Source organism: Pezoporus flaviventris, unplaced genomic scaffold, assembly GCF_033815535.1.
Source record: "Pezoporus flaviventris isolate CSIRO_AGI_PZ_B2104156 unplaced genomic scaffold, CSIRO_AGI_Pfla_v1 ptg000031l, whole genome shotgun sequence".
In the NCBI taxonomy this organism is placed as follows: Eukaryota; Metazoa; Chordata; class Aves; order Psittaciformes; family Psittacidae; genus Pezoporus; species Pezoporus flaviventris.
Window position 1 is genome coordinate 25,676,346 of NW_026892579.1, and position 24,204 is coordinate 25,700,549.

Genomic DNA, 24,204 nt, shown 5'->3' on the forward strand with positions numbered 1-24,204 from the left:
TGGATTTCAGTACAGCAGCACACAACATCACCAAAGAGACACACGAGTTCGCCCTCAGACATCACTCAGTCAACTCGCCTCTCCCTAGCTCCCTCCCCCTTCTCGATTTCTTTTTCTTGGGGTGGCAGCACCACGCTAACCCCAAGCCAAAGTGATCGTTTCCTGGCACCTTTCACCAACCGCCCCTAAACAAAACAAGATGATTAACACAGCCCCCGAATTCAATTAGACATTCAGTATGCTAATGCGAGGTCTGAAACCCACCCCAGCAGAACAATAAAAATGGTATCAACCCACGTTTTCTTTGTGGAGGCAAGGAGAGGGAGAGGGAGAGACAAAAAGCATCTCCCCTTTTTCCTGAACTGCAGTGGGGGGAAAATCATTTCTACAGGAAAAAGGGGTTGGCTTTAACTACAGTAAAGCTACTGCCTGTGCATATGTTATGTTTAGAGAACAACAATTGGGTTTCTTTCTTCTTTTTTCCCCTCCTTTCATGTCCAGGAAGCAACTGCAGCAACTCTGCTGCCAGCAGCAGCATGTGAGCTGTCAATTCCTTCCCATTTCACCTCAGGTCACTAAACAACTTGAAAAAAAGAAAATCGAAGGTGGAAGAAACAAGGTGGGGGAATAATAATTTCCAGTCCCTGTGATCACCATTGTTTCACCTCTTCTGCTTTGACAACCCATCTTTGTGAGTGATTCTATATTCTAGGGCCCACATGCAAAGGCAATTTGTTATACTAACCCCAAGTAGGATGTAATTTGGGCCATAGATATATGGCCAATGAGCTGTAAGCACCAAACCCCCCTTAGCTCTACATTTACCTGCAAGTGTTGTCTCCTCAGAGCAGACTTACAGTTAGAGGAATGCTGGAATGTCTTCTTGAAACCATTTCAGAGTTTAATGTAAAATTCTTAGTTTTAAACAAGAATTGGGAACATACTGTGCAATAAGAATGATGGCCAAATGATGTACAGAAAAGTATTTTAATCATGTATGATATAGAAAAAATAATGTACTTTTTACTCTTTAGTAATGTATTATGTAATATTGCATGACATATAAGTGATGCTCACTACTGAAAGCAATGATATGACTCTCACAGGTATTGAAATGAAAATGTAGTTTTTAAGATAGGGAGCATTTTTGTAGAATAAAGAATTCATTCACAGACATAACTGCCAATCTGATACAGACTGGTGATCAAGCCACACTTAGTATACTAACAACTGTGCTTCCCTTAGTTTGCAGTATTTTTCTGGGTCTCATGACATGGTTTGCACTTACGATTGGCATATTTTGTTAAAATTAGTAATACATATATCTTACTAATAGCATTGTTTTTTCTGCTTTAACATATTGGTGAATAAAAATCAGCTATGACATTGTTATCAAAACCACTAACTTAGTAAAAGGACTTCATATCTTACACTGTCCACCTTACTAGTCTATTTGGAAGATTTTTTTTTAATGCAAGATATTTTTAATTTTTTTTTTTTAGGGATATCCTGTGAGACAGCGAAAAAGGAAGTTAACAACACTACTGAATGGTTTTGTTTTTTTTTTCCATACTGGCAACTAGTGATCCAAGCCTCAGTTTTGATAATCATGAACAAAGAGCTGACATTTTAGGTATACATATATGACGTTAGCTTAATTTAGTAATTTTTTTGACGATTGATATTTGTGCTTGAAGTAGGATAGGAAACCTTTTCATCCAGTAAGTTACATAAATAATAGTAAGAAGTTGTTATTTAATCATTTAATATCAGCAAAGTACACAGAAGTTAGGAAATTGTATTTCTCCTGAGATAAGTTTAATTCTCCCTACTTCTTGGGTATGTGCATTATACTTTTTGTTGCCATTGTTCAGTTAGGTGCTGGTTTTCCTTTGGGACAGTCTTTGGCGTGCCAACTCTATTCTCAGTAGAGCATGAAATATAATAATGAGAAGAATGTGGAAAATACAGACATAAGAATGTTTTAACCTAGCAAAAGATAGGAATGAAGCTCATGGCCCTTATGGCTAGCAGATTATGTACAACACTGTGCCTGTTCAGATGTGCTGGCTGGCCTGTTACTGATGATAAAGTCCTTCTAACACCTGCTTACTTCTTTGCACCTGGACCTAAAATCCCAGGGAAGCCATAGGGAACTGCAGGAGTCTCCTTTACATTGTGCATGTCCATCTGTCTGAGACATGACCTAACTTTTAGTATGCACAATTTCTAGTGAGATCAATCTTATCTCCACCAGCAGTATATGGCAACATCTGGTTTATCTCCACATCTTTTCCCTAAAGCAAGGAAAAAGAAAAAAAAAAAAGAAAAAGACAAAAAACCCACCCCAGCACAAAGAATAGGTAGATGCAAGGCAAACACATTTTTCTTAATAATGTCACACATGAAACTGTAGTTTAACAAGGTATTGTTTTCCTTTAAATTGTTAATATGATTAATATTATGTCATTATGACTTAGGGATTTTTTTCCTCTCACACAATTTAGAAAAACTAATGCATGAAATCATGGAAATGAAAAGAAATAGAATGGACAAAAATAACTGCCTTATGACTACATGTCTAAAATACTGCAAATGTCCTCAAAAGGATGTCTGAATTTCTGTGGTATCAGAAGAAAAAGCTGGATGATGAATATCTTGCAATTGGATCCCCAACCAGAATACTACGAAGAGTTCATTTTCCTAAAGAATAAGGCACCTTTTCTAATTCAGACATTGAATTGTTTCTTTTTGCTCAATGACATACTTGTGTATTTATTTTTTTTTGGAAAAGAAAGTAGAAATTTTTGAAAAATTAATTTTCTTGCTGATCTTTATATAAAAACAAAAATCCTAGTTGAATAATATTTTTGTAAAATAAATGTGTGTCCTGGCTGGAAACCAAGTTTCATTCCAATGTGATTTAAACCAGATGAGATATTAAACCGCAAAAAGTAGGTTTTATAACAGAGCCATTGTAGATATATGCATACATTGTTGCATTAACTTTCCAATAATGTACAACTCATAGAAAGGTCTGAGAAGATCCAAAGAAGATCAAAAGTTGCATTGGTTATCAGTTTGACTACTATATGACTACAAATGATTCATCAAAAAGGGAGCTATGGAAGTGAGTATTGATACTTGGGGGAATATTTTATTATTATTTATAACTTTCCTGTCTAAACAGTTTAGGGCATGATCTGGTGCACAGTGTGCATAAACTGTACTGTAATAAACAGTCACCCTGTCATTAGTATAATGCAGGTGTAGCAAAGTGTAAAAGGAAAAGAAAGAAATTCTAATGGAATGATAAGATAAAACCAGGATGAGACAAATGCTAGGAGTTTCCTGCCTCCTACTGCATAGTTCTTGATTACTGATGCTCTGTACTACTGCAATAAAGCAAACTTACCTTTATCTGAGTTACAGGATCCATTTACGTTTCTGAACAACACCAGGAAAACTACAGTCATTCAACTCCATTTCCGTATTTTAAAAATCCTAATGGATAGACATTTGAACAAGTGTATTCTCTGTTCTTTCCCAAGATTATACAGAAAAATCTCCTAAGAGGATGAGTATTGGTGCATCAAAAAAAATGAGGGAAAGCAGACACTTTCCACAGCGTCATTTCTGCTTGTCACTCTAGATACTCTCAGAGAAAGCAGTAACACCCAGGAGTAACTCCTATGTACTTCTGCCAAAATTTGTGCTGAGGATTTGTGAGAACTATGACTTCTTTCCCCATGGGCCTACAGAATGAAAGAAGCAGACAAGAAGACATGCTTCCTTTCCAGGATATCTTGTACCAAGATGATGATTTCCTAGAAACTGCAGGAAGTAAGAGAGGGATATTTCTCACTTTTATAAGAATAATAATTGAAGCAAACTGGTCAACTCTACTACAAATTCTACAGTGATTTGTTGTCTCCCTTCCTTCCTGATGAGTTCTCATTTATTATCAGCCTATACTTTATTTTTTTTCTTTCATTTCAATAAAATTTTGCTAAGTTTGTTCTGTAAAAGGGAGATATAAATGATTGGAACAAGGATCATGTCACATTTTGCAAGCATGCATTACTTAACTGTGGTTATATTTAAGAGATTGGCTCTTCGTCTAAGTGGCTATATGACATATTTGGTTTCTTGGGGTAAAGTCATAGTGACACTTGCTACATTAAAATGCATATTCTCAAAGTTTGCAGTAGTGACTTTAGTAGCATTTTGTATATGGATAAAATTGCTTTGTTTTAAGCAAGTTAATTTTATAGATTAACATTATCAGATATCAGGAAAAAAGAAAGTTCAAAACATACTTTATTAGCTTTCATTTCACAAAATCAGTAAAATCATTCATATTTGTTTATTCAGACTATCAATATTTATGTAGATTTATGATGATCTAAGAGAAGATTGTCATGTAGTGTTTTGCCAATGGTCAGCCTATAAAATACTTCACACTGTACTAATTCACAGGGACTCCTAGCAAAAAGGATCCTTGTAAATTGTATACTGCCAGGGGCTGGAAAAGATTATAGGCTCAGAAGTTTATCTTGGAAATTAAGAATGTCAAAACCTGGATCAGGGTTGTAGCTATCATTAATGTTTCTTCCAAATGACAAGATTAGCAGTAAAGCGTAGTATCATTAGTTCAAGTTTCAAGGCCAGGTATGACCAGCAGAGAAAGGAACAAGTGTGAATGGGAATTGATGAGGGGAAGAACAGATGCCGGGCTTCCATCACTGTTACTGCTACAACATCCTGTGCTATTCTAGACTGAATGGACAGATAATGTTAAAAACAGTACATGACCAGCCTCCTTGGAAAATGCTTTGAATTAGGCTCCAGAGATGCCAACCATAATGTAGAAAGTTAAGTCACAAAATGAGAATGGCAGAAGCAAACATGTTAAGTGGTCAGGTACTGAAATGCTGTTTGTTGTGCTGGTGATGCATAAGAGACCTGAGTTTGCTTAGAGCTAGATGTTACAAGCTACCTTTCAAAATCTGAAGTTAAGTTCACCTTGAAGATGGCCAGCTGAGACTCCCCCTTTTATCTAACAACTCAGTGGCTGTGAGATAGAAGAGGTGAGTTCAATTTCCTTCTTTCCATGAAAGGTGTTGAATGCATAGACATTTGCAGCAGTTGACCTAATACCAGACTACAGTATATCCTGGTGTGAGAGTACTCTCCACACTTCTTGTTGAAGCAGGTGCTTAGTGAAAAGAACGCTGCACTTGGCCAGAAGATGAAGCAAAGCAGGCATTCAGTAGCCATACTGCAGGAAGATAGGGAATGGTACCTGCATTCTAGCTCCTGCTCTACTCAGTAATACTTATTCAGCAGACTGAGCATTCAAACGTGTTACACATTCTCTGAAGCCTCAGGTTTCTTACATGTGCCTTCATGTTAGCTGCATAACTAAGAACCCTCCTGGTTTTCACCCTCTCCTTCCCTGTTTCTTGTGATACCACCCACTGCTCCTACACAATCCTGCTGTGTATCCTACAACTCTGTTACCTGTGGGTTATCTGAAGAACATGTTGTGGAGCTATGACAACTGGAACTAATTTGTCTCAGTGTCCAATTGGAAAGGAAGAAGTCAAGATTTTTTTCTGTCTGCTTATACTTTGTAAACAAACTTAATGGAAGGCAGGCTGAGATAAAACAAGCAAACAAATGAACAAATGAGAAAATAGGAAACAGTTACAAATGTTTATATGACAAACAAAAAAAGAAATAAAACTGACATTTGCTCTACTGACATGGGGATTACGTCAGCAGTATCTATCTCCCTTTTTTATCCAGCTGTTATTCTGCAAGATTTCCTAAACAGTCAGTTTATAAAGAGTTCTATTTCCTGTATACATTAGGCCTCAGGTTATGTCCTTTTCCTTGTGTTAGACGCTTGTTTTTTATAATCAATCCTCTTTTGTAAGTCCTCCCCAGGAGCCTAAACAGATCTAATCCGGTTTTCCTCAAACGCATTGATTTTTTTTTTCTTATTTGGGAGATAATCTGACCATCCCTCTTAATTAAAATAAGTATTTTTCTTCTTCCTTAGACACATCTTTTCATTAGATCAGAGGTTATATTGTGCACATGACTGGCCAATTAACAACTGCTTCAATAATAGTAATGCTTATCTCCCTATTTTCTTTGGTGAGTCAGCGTGCACCCTGGCTGAATCTGTACCAAATCTTATATTGATTATCACACTGCACATTAAAAACACATTTGATTGATAGAAATACCCCAACAAGACAAAGGCATAGAGCTTGCTGTTGGCTCTTGACTGAGGTGAGACACAGTAATGAACCAGTTTGAAGTGACAGAGGGTTTGTAGTGACTGATGCGTAACATTTTTGTTTGGATATCTTCTCTTCAGTGAAAACTTTAACTACAGGTTGCAAAAGTGAGCAGTCTTCCCCTTTCAGACAATAAATGTAATTATAACATGTCAGAATGAGAGGGAATTAAAGAAGCTTCCTTATTCCAAAATGCCCTATAGTCTGGAGATTTGATCATTGTTCTTGAAAAGATGCGAACACAGACGAAACCTCACCTTGAGTAAATCTGTCCTGTCCTGGGCAAATTTTCTAACCATTTGTCCTGGGTTCAGCAGTAGCAGTCATGTTTCTCCTTCGTGGTAGCTGGTGCAGTGCTGTGTTTTGAGGATAAACTTCTCCAGGCTTTGAGGATAAACTTCCTCCAGGCTTTGAGGACTGAACTATTGGACAAAAGAACTATAGTACTGGTGCTGTGCATGGTTTATGTAGCAGTCAATTCACTGCCAACTAAAGGCCACATTCAAGAATGACAGAGGGATGACCTGTTCATATATCTTCATAAGAATTAATGCTGAGGTTTTTCTGAGCTCATCAGAATGAAAACTTGGTGACCAAATGGCTTGCCATAAAACTCATAAGAACCTCTGGATTTAGAATTCTCTGAAGTTGTATGGAGATTCAGAGGATGTCTGACAAAGTCCATTAAAGACTGAAGTACCTGTTGGGTATCTACCTAACTCACAGAATGACTGAGACTTTATTAAAATGAGGCAATGCAACAAATCTGTGTAAGCAGTTGAGATGCAGTGACTTTGTATATGTGAAGCTCATAGAAAATGTGATACAGTTTAGCTAAACACAAAGCTTTTTTACAGTGTTATGATCTGATTAAAAACTAAAACTGAACAACCCAGATGTTGCTAAAGCTGATAGATGCAATATTCGCAGACCTAACTTCTCTGACATTATAAAGTAATGCATCTTTTTTTGTCTTAATAATTTTCACTATTTTTTTTCTTTAAGATGCGGAAAAGTAGTTGTGATTACAGTCAAATAAAGCACAGATTAAGGGAATTAAGGCTCTTTTGTTAAAAGAAAAAGATTTAAGAGACACTTCCTTAATGTGTATTTTAGACTCTCATATGCTGGTTTTAGCCCTGATGTTCTTGCCTTTCAGTCAGGCTTACTACTTTAGGACTTATTGATATGTCTGCTCAGTTTCCAGACTCAAAATGGTTTGAATGCAGGCACTTTGGAGCACAGTTATATGAGCTACTACTCTTCTGAATCTTCCTTAGTGGGTGTATTTACTGACCAACTGCCTAGTAAAGTAAATTACACCTAACTACCTAACATGGTTTTTAATACCACTTCACACCTCTGTAATGGTAGTATTGTCTAAAACAAAGTCAGCTGATAATGATTATCTCCAGAGATAACATCTCTGTTGTTCCACTATGGTTCTTGCTAGGAGTGCCTAGTACAGTGGCTAGAAGAATGAGGTATGCATCACACTGCACCAAAACGCATGCAAAGCAGATGTTTCCATATTTCATCTGAAAAATGCCAGAAAAAGAATAAGGGTCTGCACTCTGAGTATCTGTACAGTGAACTTTAGGTACCAGGGATTGCGATGACTCAATAGCATAAGGGCATGTTTTGCACAGGAGGCCACTGTGGTGCACAAGTTCCAGCAGATTCATGGATTCATCCATGTGTATATGTTCTGAATTAGATCTGCACACGTGCAGTATGTCGGATGCACTCACAAAGCAACAGACAATTTGCATTTGTAACAACCGTATATCTGGAAGTCCCAGAAAAATTCACTGCAGTGAAGAGTAGTGATACCATTTCATCTAGTCACATGCTAGCTAGATTGTGTGTTTAGACAAATGTGACTGCTGGCAGTAAAAACTGTGTACATTGGTTAAAGGGTTGGATAAGTGCTTTTATTTCGCAGTCTAAATAAAAAGAGGGATAGAGGAAGTGTTGGGGAGTATGTGCCTCAACTAGATGCCAAAAAAAAGCCTGTCTGAACAAATGAGAAAAACTTACTAGGCAATCCACATTCTTCCAACTCCTGAGAATATTTTTTGGTTGTGTGTGGCTTCGCTGTGGGAAACAGCACAAGAATTCCCAGTGCTCTGAGGGTACAGGGGTTGTGATTCTGAGCCTGTCTTCTGTTGACTGACAAAGCTGGTGTACTCAGCCTTCAGGTATGGTAGAAAAGGACTGAAAAAAGTGTCCCAAAATAATCCATATTAATAAACTAATTGTCTACCCATTATAAAGTACCTTTCAGATGATAGTCTTAAAACAGAGACGGACAATGCCATCCTGAATCTCAACATGAGGCATAAGAAAATTAAGAGACATCTCTAGGACTCAAGGCCAAAACAAGAATGTGAAGGTAAATTACTTCCAGACTTAAAGAAAATGCAACTAAATACAATAGTGTATTTATTTCCTTCTATCCCTATATGGAGGTCTCATACAATATTTTTGATGCTTATGTTGTATCATACAGAATATTGAAAGTACATGGATGTAAAACACATATAGTAACATTATTCATTTAAGGTTTGCGGCGGTGCATCTCCCCCTACATCCCCTAAGCTGCTGTAAGATGTCAAGAATTCCCGTCAGGCCTTGGTCTTTGTGTAAGGAGTTGTATGGTGAAGCATCCCTTAACAGACATTTGCACAGCTAAGGTGGGAGACAGTGATCATACCAAGGACTCCTGATCCCTGGCCAAGGAAGGGTGGGTATAATCATTTATCCCCCGACAGCCCTAGAACACTCCTTCCTTTGATCATAGCCCAGGTGGAATGGTACCCATTTTACTGGAGTTTTGAAAAACTTCTACTAATTACTACCTTGGGTTGTGACCAGGATGAAAACTTACTAACAACTAAAGCCAATCATGTTGCAACCCTATAAACAGTGGCTCTAAGTGAGGCCCTCTGAGCTCTCCTGGACCACTGCAGGCTCCCTCTGAGTGGGTCACCCCTCAGAGCCCACAGACTCTCAAACTGTTGCCGAAAAACAGGATCTGGGTTGAAGTCCCGCTACTGTTTGAGACTTAACCCTCAGCTTTTGAGAAATGCTGAGACATTTGACATGAGTACTTCACTGACCTCAGGGGGAATTTTGAACAGGTACCTTTACATGTCTTTGGGTACGCATGTGTGTGTATGTGTGTATGGGGTACGCATGTGTGTGTATGTGTGTATGGATTGCTATAGCAATTATAGCAAATTCTATTCGCTCAGTTTATAAGATTCCCCTTAAACCCACAAACTGCTGCTAAATGGAAACACTAAAAATTCCCTCTGCGATGAAGTGGTACACTTGCAAACCTTTAGATATATACCACTGACCACATCTGAGACAAAGACTAGACCCAGCCACAACTAGGCTCCTTCAGGAGTTCAGAAGGCAAGGGGGTCTATTCCGAACCTTATGACTCAATGGCAGGGTCTCTCTCACTCTTTGTGCCTTTGGTTTCTGTATCAGTTGGTTTTAGCTGATTTTACCTCGATTCGCCTCCATCCATGTAATAAGTAAAAGAATGAACCTTGTTATTGAATTCTGTTAAATCATGTCTTCATAAATCATATCAAAACTACTTTTGCTAACACTTCTGATGGCCCTTCTTTGAGAAACCTTAAACCACTCATTTTGTCAGAGTGTTGCAGTTTTTGCAGAATGGAATCATCTCTCATTGGCATGAAATATTACAAGCTATCTGTCTGTGGTGTGTCACATAGATGTGGCATGCTTTAGCTGAAAACTCAAATCTGAAATGCCTGTCCCTTCAGACATCATGCTGCAAGTAGAAACTGCTACAGTCTTCTTAAATTTTGAAGTAATTTGCATTCTGTTATGTTCTCATGCTACTTCATGTTTTAAAAGTGCAATAAGTGAAGAATACAATTAATTTAGATTACACTACTTGATCTGAATTTTATACAGACTACTTATTGCATGAAGCTTATTAGCTAGAATATATCTCCTAGAAATTACACAATGAGTGCACTTGCAATAATTTTCTGTGTATATATAGCATTCAGGGAATGTCATGAATCCACTTCATGTCAGTGCATGCTGTATATTGATTGGACCTGTCAACTTCAATGGAGTATCCACAGTATAACTCACATCAGAACCTGGCACTATATTTTGATCTCTCAGACAGCTAAATGATATCCAAAATTACATATAAGCAAACATCTTTCTATTGACTATGCATTGGAGAAAACTTACGTGTATATTTTAATTCAAAGATGCTAGAGCATGTCAAGCACATGATGTGTTATTCTTCAGTTCTATTAGTTTTCTGCAGGTATTTGGAAATAGCAAACCAGAAAATGTGACTATGCTGCTCTAAAATAGTCTGCAGCATGCCCACACTTGGAATGTAGCATGCAGTTTTGATCTCTGCCTAACTCAAACACATCTAGGGGAACTAGGAAAGCTATAGGGAAAGGAACAAAGTGAAAAAAAGATATGGGATAGTTTCCACAAGGTAAGTCCCTCCGGTCTGGGTAAAAGATGGTCAAGGGATGTCTGATAAAGGTCTGTAAGAGTGCCACAGTGAATATGAACCACAAATATTGTTGTTTTTTTTTTTTGTCATTCCTTATAATATAAGATCTAAGCACATTAAATTACTAGGGAATATATTAAAAACAAACAATAGGAGGCATTTTCTTCTCACAGTGCATAGTTAAACTGTGGAAATCATTGCCACAGGAGGTTATAAATGACAGAAGATTATGCGACCTGAAAGTGTGATTATATAAGTTCACAGACAAAAGAATCTTTTAAGGCTACAGCACACAAGGATAAAGAAATCTGCCTGTACATCACAGACCTGCTGGTATTTGGAAAGCACACCAGAAGAATATCTACTAAATAAGTACTTTGTTCTTAAGCACTCCTGTGGCAGGCAGGATGCTGGGGCTGGACCAATCTTGTGCTCATTCAAGCCCAGCTTTTAGTTTGATTATTACTACTGGGTTTAAACTTTTGCTTTCAAATTAATCACATTTCAGTTTCCAAGCTGTTCCACATTGCATACATGTTGCCGAGGCAAACAGCTTCAGTGCCTGCACTACCCACAGAGGACTGCTCCAGTGCAGTGCACACGAGGATTTCCCAAATCAGGAGAACCTCAGGGGAAGCCAAGAGAGCTGACAGGAGCACACAGCTTACACCACAGCTGCTGATGGGACCTGGTGGGGCTAGGCATTATGGTAATGTAGCCATCCCCCACATATCATAGAATCATAGAATAGTTCGGGTTGGAAAGGACCTTAAGATCATCAAGTTCCAAGCCCTCTGCCAGGGGCAGGGACAACTCGCACTAAACCGTGTCACCAAGGCCTTAAACTCTGCCAGGGATGGAGCATTCACAACTTCCTTGGGCAACCTATTCCAGTGCCTCACCACCCTCACAGTAAAGAACTTCTCCCTTACATCCAATCTAAACTTCCTCTGTTTAAGTTTTAAACCATTACCCCTTGTCCTACCACTACAGTTCCTAACGAATAGTCCCTCCTTAGCATCCCTATAGCCCCCTTCAGATACTGGAAGGCTGCTCCAGCTCCCTGATCATCCTCGTAGCCCTCCTCTGGACTTGTTCCAACAGTTCCATGTCCTTTTTATGTTGAGGACACCAGAACTACACACAATACTCCAAGTGAGGTCTCATGAGAGCAGAGGAGCAGGATCACCTCCTTTGACCTGTTGGTCACGCTCCTTTTGATGCAGCCCAGGATACAGTTGGCTTTCTGGGCTGCAAGCGCACACTGAAGCCGGCTCATGTTCAGTTTCTCATCGACCAACACCCCCAAGTCCTTCTCCACAGGGCTGCTCTGAATCTCTTCTCCTCCCAACCTGTAGCTCTGCCTGGGATTGCTCCGACCCAGGTGTAGGACCTTGCACTTGGCATTGTTAAACTTATTAAGGCTGGCATCAGCCCACCTCAGAAGCGTGTCAAGGTCCCTCTGGATGGCATTCCTGCCCTCCAGTGTATCAACCGAACCACGCAGCTTGGTGTCATCGGCAAATTTGCTGAGGGCGCACTCAATCCCACTGTCCATGTCACTGACGAAGATGTTGAACAAGGCCGTTCCCAACACCAGCCCCTGAGGGACGCCACTCGTTACTGGTCTCCAGCTGGACATTGAGCCATTGACCACAACTCTTTGCGTGCGGCCATCCAGCCAGTTCTTTATCCACTGAGTGGTCCATCCACTCATTGTCGCTCCAATTTAGAGACAAGGATGTCATGCGGGAGAGTGTCACTTTGTACAAATCCATGTAGATGACGTCAGCTGCTCTACCCCGTCCATCAGTTCCATAGCCCCATCATAGAAGGCCATCAAATTGGTCAGGCATGATTTACTCTTAGTGTACACAAGAAGCCCATAGGAAATACTAGTGAACAGACCACAGTTCAGCAGTTTGTGCAGCAGTTTGCACAAAAGAGCATGCAGGAAGGGCTCTGAAATTCTGCCAGCTCCACCAGTGAGCACTGGTATCCACCTGGCCAAAAGCCATGGCATTTCTAAGCTCTGCACCCACCACAAAGGATGAAGCCGCCCAGACAGAACTCCAGCGGGAACATGCTACCACCGAGGCGTCAGGCTGCAAGGCGAGCAACAGACAGCTGAACATGAGCCAGCAGTGTGCCAAGAAAGGCAATGGCATCCTGGCCTGTATCAGCAGTAGTGTGGCCAGGAGGGCCAGGGCAGTGATAATCCCTCTGTAGTCAGCACTGGTGAGGTTGCACCTTCAATCCTGTGTTCAGTTTTGGGCTTCTCTCTACAGTAGAGACGTTAAGGTGCTGGAGTGCATCCAGAGAAGGGCTATGAAGCTGGTGAAGAGTCTGGAGACCAAGTCTTATGAGATGCAGCTGACAGAACTGGGGTTGTTCAGCCTGGAGAGAAGGAGGCTCAGGGGAGACCTTATTGCTCTCTACATGTACCTGAAAGGAGGCTGTACCAAGGTGGTGTTCAGTCTCTTTGCCTAACAAGGGGAAAGGGACATAACTGTTGCCAGGGGAGCTTTAGACATTTCTTCACTGAAAGGATGGTCAGGCATTGGAAGAGGCTGCCCAGCAAAAAGTCATCATCCCTGGAGGTATTTGAAAGATATAGATGTGCTGCTGAGGGACATGGTTTAGTGGGACTTGGCAGTGTTAGGTTAAGGGTTGGATTTGATGATCTTAAAGGTCCTTTCCAACCTAAATGATTCTATGATACTATATGCATATTAAACCCAAAACATAGTGCTGAGATAGCAATGTCTTAGCTGAGTCTTACTATAATGTTGAGTTACTAATGGCATCCTACGTTTATCAGCTGAATTTCTTGACATCACATGAGTGGATACTGAACTGAATTAAATCTTTATTGCTTTGTATTAACATTTTATCTCAGATGAAAGAGAATTTCTTATTTCACAATTTTATATCATAGAATTGGGATTTTACAAGTGTACTCGCATCCCGAAATACCTCATAATATTCTATCAAGCTAGAATATGTATGTGTGCTTATATGCAGTTTACATAGATAATGTGTTGCAATGCTGATACTTGTTATTGTTTCTCATCTGATTTTTATACACTTCATAAGGTCTATTTTTTATGTTTACCCTAACGTTAGCTTCACACTTGTTATTCTGTGTGTGTTAACTGTTGAGCACATATATTTGCTTCTTCACAGTGTTGCCTTTCTCTATATAAAATTATACCTCTAACTCTGAGAATGGTCAAGTTTTAATCCCAAGTCAGCAACATCTATTTTGTATTTAAAAATGTCACTGCATTTAAGTCCAATACCTAGTAGTCCTGCAGGGCTAGAGGCAACAACTTGTAAAGGGAAAAATTCTCAACTTTCCAATTGGACACACAGACCTTGCTTTTAGCCCTGCAGGGCTATCATCTATCAAACTTTGAAGTCATGGCATTTTAAAGAAAATATACAGAGGAGATATTTTATAGGAACAGAAACCCATTTTTAACTTACTACTTTAGAAATTTGTATTGCTTTTTTTTGCCCTATGCTTTTAGTGAGTAAGATGATACAGGTGGATACCTATGAAAGTAGTACTAGCAAACGCTTTAAAGAGTCTAACTTATTCTAAAGGTTGTATGATATAAATTCATACAAAGGTATTAGCACTTGTGGGAAAAATGGATAAATGAAACAGAAATACTTAAATAATGGCCTCAGCTGCAACTTTTCTTATGGTTGTGTTTTAATGTCTAGTGCCTTTTTATCTTTCAGGCCATCTCACATTAAAATCAGTTAAAGTGACTGCAGCATTAGCTGAATAAAGCCATTCTTCATTTTCAATGATATGTTAATTAATACCAGCATGTACTACAATTCAAACTGAAATTCCTTACAGATTCCTATAATAGAATTATAACAATACCAGCACTAATACTTTAATTCTTGTTGAGATGGTAAAAAAAATCTGCTTTGGAAAAGTATTAGTTCACTTGCTTTAAAACTGCAGATATTTTATTGAACTATAGTTCTACATTTCACAACTTTCCAATTTTGAACTCAAACATAGACAGCAAATCAAAATTAATACATTTTAAACATAATTAATTCTATTTCTAGTGAACTATTTTCCATAAAAGTTTGGTTTGTTTTTAACTTTGGCAATTTTTACTCTGGAATAACTTCTCTGTGACAAAATTATTTTAATATTCAGATTTTTAGTGCAGGAAATGGAATTCAGAAATGTCATAATTCATTGCTCCTGTGAGGTCATAGTTCAGCATAATATTTAAATACATCTATAACTTCACATGCTATTGATTTCAGCAGATTTACTCATATTAGATATCCAGAACAGATTCTTCTGTTTTTTAAATCATAACAACCCTTAAAAAATATAAAGATTACGCATTGTAATTTAGGCTATGGAATATATTTCTTGAATTAATAATTTATTCAAATATTTTATTACTATATTACCAGCATAATTTGCATTAATAATATAAATTAGTATTTATGAACTCATACTCCATCAAATAAAAAATGTAAACAGATTTATGTTAATTTCTTTTTTTTTGCAGCAATTAGTAGAATTAAGAATCTATTCCAACTAAAATGCAAATAATAATCATAATCACAGAAACATAATTCTCTATGAAAACCTGTTTAAAATGTACCTCTGTAGATGTAATGAAATTCCTTTCCCTTATCACCCCCTTCCTCTCAATTTCTGAAAGAAAAATAACTGATAGTACATTTTGTCATGTATCAATCATAATCACAGAAACATAATTCTCTATGAAAACCTGTTTAAAATGTCCCTCTGTAGATGTAATGCAATTCCTGTCCCTTATCAGCTCCTCCCTTTCAATTTCTGAAAGAAAAATAACTGATAATACATTTTGTCATTTTCATGACCTAGGACTACTTGGCTTGATGTTTTTCAAATACTACAGCTCCTAAGGGAAGTCACCTGAAGTCCAGAGTACCTATACAAGGTCATGTGTGCAACTTGTGCTGAATATTTATTTATTTGTTGACAACATCAATAAGCAATTAAGTATTTGCTAGCAGTTGCAAAAAATGTTTCTTTGTTAAGCAAAGTTCAAGCTAACATTGTCCCACCTAATTGTCAGTCATTACTGTTCAATGTCATTGGGAAAGAAAATGTATTTTCACTGGGAGAAGTCAGCAGATTCTAACAGAGATCATGTTGCAGTACTTTCTACCTGGATACCATAGTTCTTCCATTAATAAAACCATGTGAAACTCATGAAATGTTTCACTACCTGTGTAAAATTATTCCTGGAGAGAGTTCCATGGAAGTAACTACTAGAAAAATGAACTCTTACCTCTGAGAGAAAATATCATTGAGGCAGCTTCCCTTGTGTTACCCATGGTGTAAAAGTGACAAGTGTGGCATGAAAGGGAGAATTTACTGACAGGTCATTTCTGAGGATACATGGATGGGGATGAAGCTCAAGAAAGACCATAGACAGGATACTGGAGCAGCTCGGAGGAAAAGAAGCACTGCAGTACTTGGGCTGGGTGTCAGGAGAAAGGGAAGCTTATTGCATAATGCTTCTCTGTATATTCTGTCCAACAAATTCTTTTATGTCTGTACAAGGCAGATGGCACTTTAATTAAAGGTTCTGTAAACTTTCCCAAATCATCTTTGTGATTTCTGTGTTCAGCATGTTTATGTACCTCCCCGCTGCAAATTAACAGGTTTTCAAATATTTCACCCTTATTTAACAATGATGCATGGGAGCTTCTGTTCCACAAATGAAGGGTGAATCCAGCACCACCTGCCATGATGTTAATATCTGTTTTGGTCAACCCTTTACTAACCGTGGTATACACAAAATGTGAAGGCAAAAGTGAAGAATGGGATAAGAACATGAGGAAAAATTGTCTTGGAATAAGTATTTAGGATTTATGATAAATAAGCCGTGAATATTTATAAGGTTAATAACAATTTTTACATTGCAAGCTTATGTTGCAGGCACATACTGATTCATCTCCTATGTAAGGAAATATTTTTAAAGGAGCTGTTGATGCCCCTGATTTTAGCATTTTCAGTCACAACTTAGCGTATTTGATCTTGTCCCCCTTAAAACAATTTAAAAAAAGGCATAAGGTCCACTGAAAATAAAATGTTCACACACAGAGAAAGAGAAACCTGCAGCAAAGAGTTCCTTTCATACAAGGTAAAATAATTTCTGAAATGAGTTATAAAGATATATGCCTTTTTTGTCTGTAGGCAATATACTTTTTTTTTTTTTTAAGAAGAAAAAGATATTAAAGAGGATTGTTTTAATTAGAAAAAATAACAAAACTACATAAATAAGAACTTATCTCAAATTATGGAAAACAGGTGTGTTTTTAAGCAAAACATTTTCCTCAAAACACTTGATTTCTGCTTTAAACATGAACTTGTAGGCTTTTAAACAACTTTAAACATGTAGGCTTTTAATCAACTTTGTAAAAATTACTTTAGAAATACATGCAAAGACTGAAAACGAGCTGCAATATTAGACTTCACTGGTGCTTCAAAAAAAATAGTCTGCCATTAAATCTTGTTTCCTCTTGAAATCAAACTGTTTACATAGTATTTTTGATCCTTAAACTGAAAAAAGGAACTTTGTTATAGAAGTTTTGTTATATAAGACACATCACTGATCATACAACTGAGATTCTGAGCACTCACAGTGCAATGTTACGCATGTAGATAGTCCCATCCTTACATATGTAAGTCATTGAAAGATCTGGTTCTAATGCTTCCATGTATATAAAATCATGGTTTGACAGCTGAAATGCAAATTACAATAGCAACCTGGTTGGAGGATGCTACTTCTGTGGATGGTGTCACAGAATTTATATGAAAAATTATCTGAGTATATGCTAATACAGACAGCATACAAGTCTGCTTCTTTAGCTGCACTCATGTTTACAGATTTCATGAGAAATTGCTGCCAGAAACTACAAAGGTCACATTAAATTCTATGAAGGTGTTTCTGGGTATGTTATCTCTGTGTCCATGAACCAACATATCAAACACTGCCATAAACGTATGTACTATAAGTACTGATTTCCATGACAAGTAGAGTAAACATATTAATGAAGAGGCCTCCAGCTAACTTGTGACTCCTGCATTTTTCCTTTTATCAGTTTTGGGTCCTTTCATGAATGCACAGCATGCTTTATATGCTGGAGGAGTAGAATCATTGTTTTAACTGTTCTTTTTTTCTTTGGGGTAAATAAAAGGAAGTTGTTGCATAAAAGAACAGACAGAATATAAAACTACCAAAGCTTTCTTTTGGAAAAGCAAATTCCTCACTACCTCCCAAGGGAATTATACTAAAAGCTCATGCAAACAGAATGTGTATATTTTTATGACTCTATGAAGTTATAGCCACACACAGTATTTCATTTTGTATTCACTACCAACCACAATTGCTGCTCTTTCCAGCTAATCTTTCATCTTGCAGCTTCTTTTTGGAATCTCATTAAAATAATAGGTCATTAAAACATTGTTTGATCATATTTCTCAAACACCTTCGTCAGCTTCTGAGTCACCCCTGTAACATATGAAAGGAAGACCATTTTTGCACCCACTTCCTCTAAAGTATTTTAAATATTTAGTGCTAAGAAAAGATCTGTTCCTTCCCACTTTCTTTTCTGTGTCACAAGATAGTAGGTATCTTAATTTAAGACTAATACAAAAAATAGCAAACTACACAGATTTCAAAGTCATCCGACTGACACACATGCAAAATCAAACATACAACAGATAGGATGATTGGAGCATATGCAAAAGAAATTAAGTCTTGAATTACAACCAAGGGCAGCCTGTACTGGGTTACTGGCATCTTATGATGCCAAACCAGACCTATTTTGTTATATGCTTTTGACAAACAGTATCTTTCAGTTAGTGTCCTAAAAAATATGACCTTAAATGTTCCTATTCCTGTACAAATAAAATAAAAAAAGAAATATGTCTGTGTCTAAAGAGTATTTTAATAGTTTAATCCTCCCACTCTACTGAAACCAGGAATTGGGGCAATGTCTAATTTAACACACAATGTTTGATGAAAAGGCAAACCAACTGAATGTAACAGAAGAGGGTAACAAAGAGGATCAAAGATGCAGAAAACACAGCTGATTAGAAAGGCTCTAAGAACTGACATATTTCATTGAGGGGAAAAAAAAAACCTGAGAGAAAACATCACAACATATATGAGGCTGCCAGGAAGAGAAATTACTGTTCTGTTCTTTTCCAAAGGAAAAAAAAAAAGGCTGAGGTTAGAGTGAAACAGGGGCTACAGGAAAAACTTCCCAACTGTAGAGGCAGTAAAGCCTTTATCATTCTGCCTTGGGGAGCTCTGGAATCTCCATCATCTCAAGTTTTTAAGAGTTACAGAACAGTCCACTGGGAATAGGCAAGAGGACAGGGTAAGTGATCTCTTGGGTGACCTCTTTCACTACGTTCTACAAGCGAGTTGTTTCTTTTAAAGTGAGCTGTGTTGGCTGAAAATTACTGAAAAGGCTGAAGTGCCTCCTACTATCAGTGACTGTAATAGGACTGTGCTGCATTTTGTGCATTTGAGCAGATGTGACCTATTAGATTTCAGAACTGAGCAGAACTGTTATGTAAATGCAAATGTAAGATCCAAAGCCAGCTGAAGTAAGCAGAAGAGTTTCAGCCGGCTTTGATGGCTTTGGAGTGTGTGTGTGTCTATGTGCGTCCAAGGTCATATGTGTGTCTCTGTGAGTGTGCTGGGGAGATGAGGAAGGAGACATTTGTGCAGCCACTTACCCTGACTTTGAAATGTTGGCTTTGCGTAATTGACTCAGGGATGCATTCAAATTGCCTAATTTAGGAGTTGAAATGACTGTGGTATTTAGGCTCAAGACAGAAAAAGTGAAAATGCCTTACCTCTGGGGTGGACAGGCTCCTCAGTGAAGAAACTTGACCTCTGTGCTTATATGAAACACTTATAATTTGAATACATACTTTACAAACAAATTGAACACGTTTTTAAGCATTAGGGTTATCTTAAGTACCTGAACAGTGCTTCAACAGGAGCATAATATAGAACATAAACCAGATTATCATGACTCACAGAAAAAGGAAGTAAAGTTAAACGTTTAAAAGGTCATATTTCATTTTTAGATGATGCAGAAACTGTTTTATATGTTCATAACAGCCAATTAGAAGCAGTAGAACTTTCTTAGCAATTTGTGAAGCTAATTAGTTGACATACTGAGAAATCCAAGCTATAAAGCATGCCATATTCAAATCAATGATAATAAGAAACAGTTAAACAGTTTTATCATTTTTTTTTTTAGTGTTTTATTGTTCCATGCAATAATATTGCAAAAAAAAAAATTGATTTACTGTGGAAAAGCTCCCCTGTTAAGCATTGCATTCAACATAGTGGAAAGTAATGTGAGATCTTTAAAAAGAACTAATAAATAGTTCAAGCAATATTAGGAAAGTTCCTTCCCCCACAGAGTTAAACTTGGGCTATTAAACTGAATCATGACGTGGGTCACTGATCCAACCCCTGAGTTTCATACACAGTGGCCTCCTGTGAGGTACAATGTTCTCTGTGAAGTTATTTAGAGTTGACAAACCATACCACCTCCCAGAAGATAGATGAGGCCCTACATTGTACATTTCATAATTCCTCAAAAAAAACCCCAACATTATGTGGTTGTTCAGGTTTGTTTGTTTTTTTGTTTTTTATTTATTATCATTGATCTGTGCATATGACTCTTGTGGAGTTAAATAGAAGCTTTATGGACCAAAGAAAGTACACACTAATAGAATCATAGAATCGTTAGGGCTGGAAAGGACCTTAAGATCATCAAGTTCCAACCCCCCTGCCGTGGGCAGGGACACCCTACACTAAATCATATCACCCAAGGCCTTGTCCAACCTGGCCTTGAACACTATGTATAAACAATTGAAAAAAGAAAGCCAAAGTGACCCACAATTAGAAAGGACGCCTTTTAAGAAAGTTGTACTTTTTTATCAAGTATGAGGACCCTGATTTCACCAACAGGCTCTGATTATCATGACAAGTCTACAACCATCTTTCTCCATAACCTTCCTCTGTGACCTCTTTTCTCACCCCCTCCCAGAGGCATGGCTTCCTATGTGCAGGTCACTTTTGATCTGCCAGAACTGTGTAACCTTTTATTTGCCCACTGTGAAAACATCTGTGCCATACGAAAAAATGTTGTGAAAAGCTGGGCCTCCATGCACACATGCATCATCCATGGTTCAAGGGTTGCATTCAAGCCTAGGCCTCTGCCCTTGGTCCATATCTGTGCTACACTATATCTATGCTACACTTGGCTTTGCACTGTGCCAGTCCTGACCTTGTCTTGCTCATTTGACTTCCCAGCTTGACCTCACAACTTTCACATTGCTAGAGGCTGTCTGGTGACCAGTGGGTTGTAGCTGACCTTTGACCAGTTCTACTGTTCTTTTATGCATCTGTGGGACTGCACCCTTTCATCTGAGGTCTTGCTGTCAGTCTCAGCTCCCAGTTTATCTTCACTTGTGGAGCTGCCAGCTCCTGCTGCTCCCTGATGTCAAGGTGCTGTACCATGATACAAGTGCATAAGAATAGGGGAAAAGTCTGATGATAGAGGCCCTGAATGAAAGTTCTTTTTTTTGCCTCAGTCCACTGAGGGCAATCAAATTTTCAGCATCTTTCTGAAGAGGCTGTGAAACTTATTAACCAGCTTTGGGAAAAACTCTATTATCCAGTGAATGTGCAATACATTAAACAGGGAAGGACCTTGAGATGTCTTTTTCTATGGTATTACAAGAATGGCTTAAAAACATCCATTAGCTAATTACATTAATTACAGCTTCTCTCCTATCTCACAAGGAAACATCCAAGTTCTGTTTGACTCTTTCATATATATTCTTTGAAGACTTGGCCAGGCAGCAGAAAAGGGTGCATCAGCCTAGAGTGATGAAAGAGCTTTACAGATTTGCATAGTAGCAGCACAATGATTGCTTTGCAAGACAACTTATTCTGTAAGGTGACCCCAGAGTAATTTAAAATTTCGTTATTTAAAAAGTCGTATTTCACAGAATTACAGAATTGTCAGGGTTGGAAGGAACCTCTGGAGAGGTTTCTTTTTCTTAATCTAAGAAGAATCTTCTCTACCATTCATGTTTTACACTCCTCTCCTGAACGCTGGTTCTAGGCAGCTCCATAAACTGGAGGGCTCCAACATAAGATGACCTCAAGCAATCCCACTGATAGATTCAGCACTGGTAAAAAAGAACTGCTTTTCTAATTGAGATGAGATAAGCATCAGAAAATTTCCCTTTTTTTTCCTACTAAAACATGGTGGGATGCAATGTAGATACTAGGCATCTCTGATTTAGCCCCTTAAGAGTGCTTGAAGAGTCCTTAGCACCCTCATCCTTCTGTGGCAGATCTAAAGCTTTTTGGTTGAGGTGGATCCTGGTTGACCCAGGACTAATGTGTAGGCAGAGGGTATGCATGTTGTGGTCTTGGCGTGTCTACTACTGTGCTTACCACAAGAAGAAAATTGGACACAAAGTCATAAAGTTTTGGGGTGGGGGAGTGTGTGATCTTGCTGTGCCCCTGAGAATTTTCACTGGCATTAGCACAAAAAACAGCATTTCAAAACTTGTGTATATAAAGTTTAATACATGTGTATTATGAGGCAAATATAAACTGTCCTGGTTTGTGCTGTGTGAGGGGACTAAGCTGCCCCTATCTTATTGCCAGCACAGTAAGCCTTGAAGCACCAGGCTGCAAACAAGGCCCTAGACATTAAGCATAATGCATTTCTCAGGCTGAAAAAAGCCACAGATGGAACACAAGAATTATGGAACTGGTCAGTGAAATAGATGATGATTGTCTGTAGAAACAGAGGTAGACCCCTTTCTTGCAATGTGGAATGATCCTGGACTGTGGTCTCCTTCCAGGGTGTCCTGGGTTCAGCAGTAGCAGTCATGTTTTTTCTTTGTGGTAGCTGGTGCAGTGCTGTGTTTTGACTTCCAGCCTGGGAACAGTGTTGGTGAAGCCGATGTTTTCGGTTGTTGCTAAGTGATGTTTACCCTGACCAAGGACTTTGTGAGGCTCATGCTCTGCCAGGGAGGAGGGGTAGCTCTGAAGAAGCAGAGATGGGGCACCTGACCAGGGCTAGCCAGGGAGGTATTCCATACCACAGCACGTCATGCCCGGGGTGGGGGGTAACTGGGAGTTACCTGGAAGGACACGGGCTTCCGGGTGGGACTCGTTTTCTTGGCCGGTGGTATGGTATTCTCTTCCCTTGTTATTTTCCCTTATCATTGTTGTAGTTGGTGGTAGCGGTGGTGATTTGTGTTGTACATTGGTTGCTGGACTGTTCTTGTCTCAACCCATAGGAGTTGCACTCTTTCGATCCTCCTCCCCGTTCCTCCGGGAGCGGGGAAGGGGAGAGCCCCGGTGGGGGGGGCAGCCCTCGATTGTTTTCAGCTCGGCACCACTCACTGGGAGTGAGTGAACAATTTACCTGACTGGGTTTAAACCACGACACAGGGCTATCTCAATATTGTTGGTTCAGAAAATACCCAGAATGCAAACATGGTGCAAATGTGCCCAGAATGCAAAATGTTCTTTCCCACATTCTCTTTTGGTGAAAATCAATTTGCCAACAGAAAGAGGCTTTCTTTAATTTGATCCCTTTACACCCATGAAATTTTTTACCTTTCTTCAGAATGATTTAACTTCAACAGCACAGAAACGTGTTATAGTTGAAATTTTCTTCTCTGAGATGCAAGAGATGGTATAAAGCTCCAGGCTTTCAGGAGGAAAATTAGGGTTGAGTTATAGCTTCAAAAGAATATTCTTTTGAAGGCCATCATATAATTCATCATATAAAAGTCCATCATACAAATCACTAGCTCATCATGTAATAGATGGGTGCCTCACAGATCCTCCTCAAAAAAAATCAACAAGCCAATTGTCTGTAAACACACAGATGTCATCTACAACTGGAAAGTCTTGAATTACTTGGGATGTCTGATTCTCCATATCTATTTCTTACTAGGCACCCAAAAGCAAAGAGGAAAATATTTCAGGCACCCTCTAATATCTTCTCTTGTCCGATGTAGATTCATAGAATATTTAGGGTTGGAAAGGACCTTCAGATCATCTATTTCCACACCCCCCGCCATGGGCAGGGACACTTCACACTAAACCGTATCACCCAAGGCTCTGTCCAACCTGGCCTTGAACACTGCCAGGGATGGAGCATTCACAACTTCCCTGGGCAACCCATTCCAGTACCTCACCACCCTTACAGTAAAGAACTTCCTTCTTATATCCAATCTAAACTTCC

The 24,204-nt window shown here is 38.6% G+C and overlaps 1 protein-coding gene across 8 annotated transcripts in view; it reads right to left on the reverse strand.

Annotated features, from left to right (window-relative positions):
* ADGRB3 (adhesion G protein-coupled receptor B3) overlaps nt 1–24,204 on the reverse strand; it is a 469,027-nt gene that overhangs the window by 102,974 nt on the left and 341,849 nt on the right. The window lies entirely within an intron of this gene.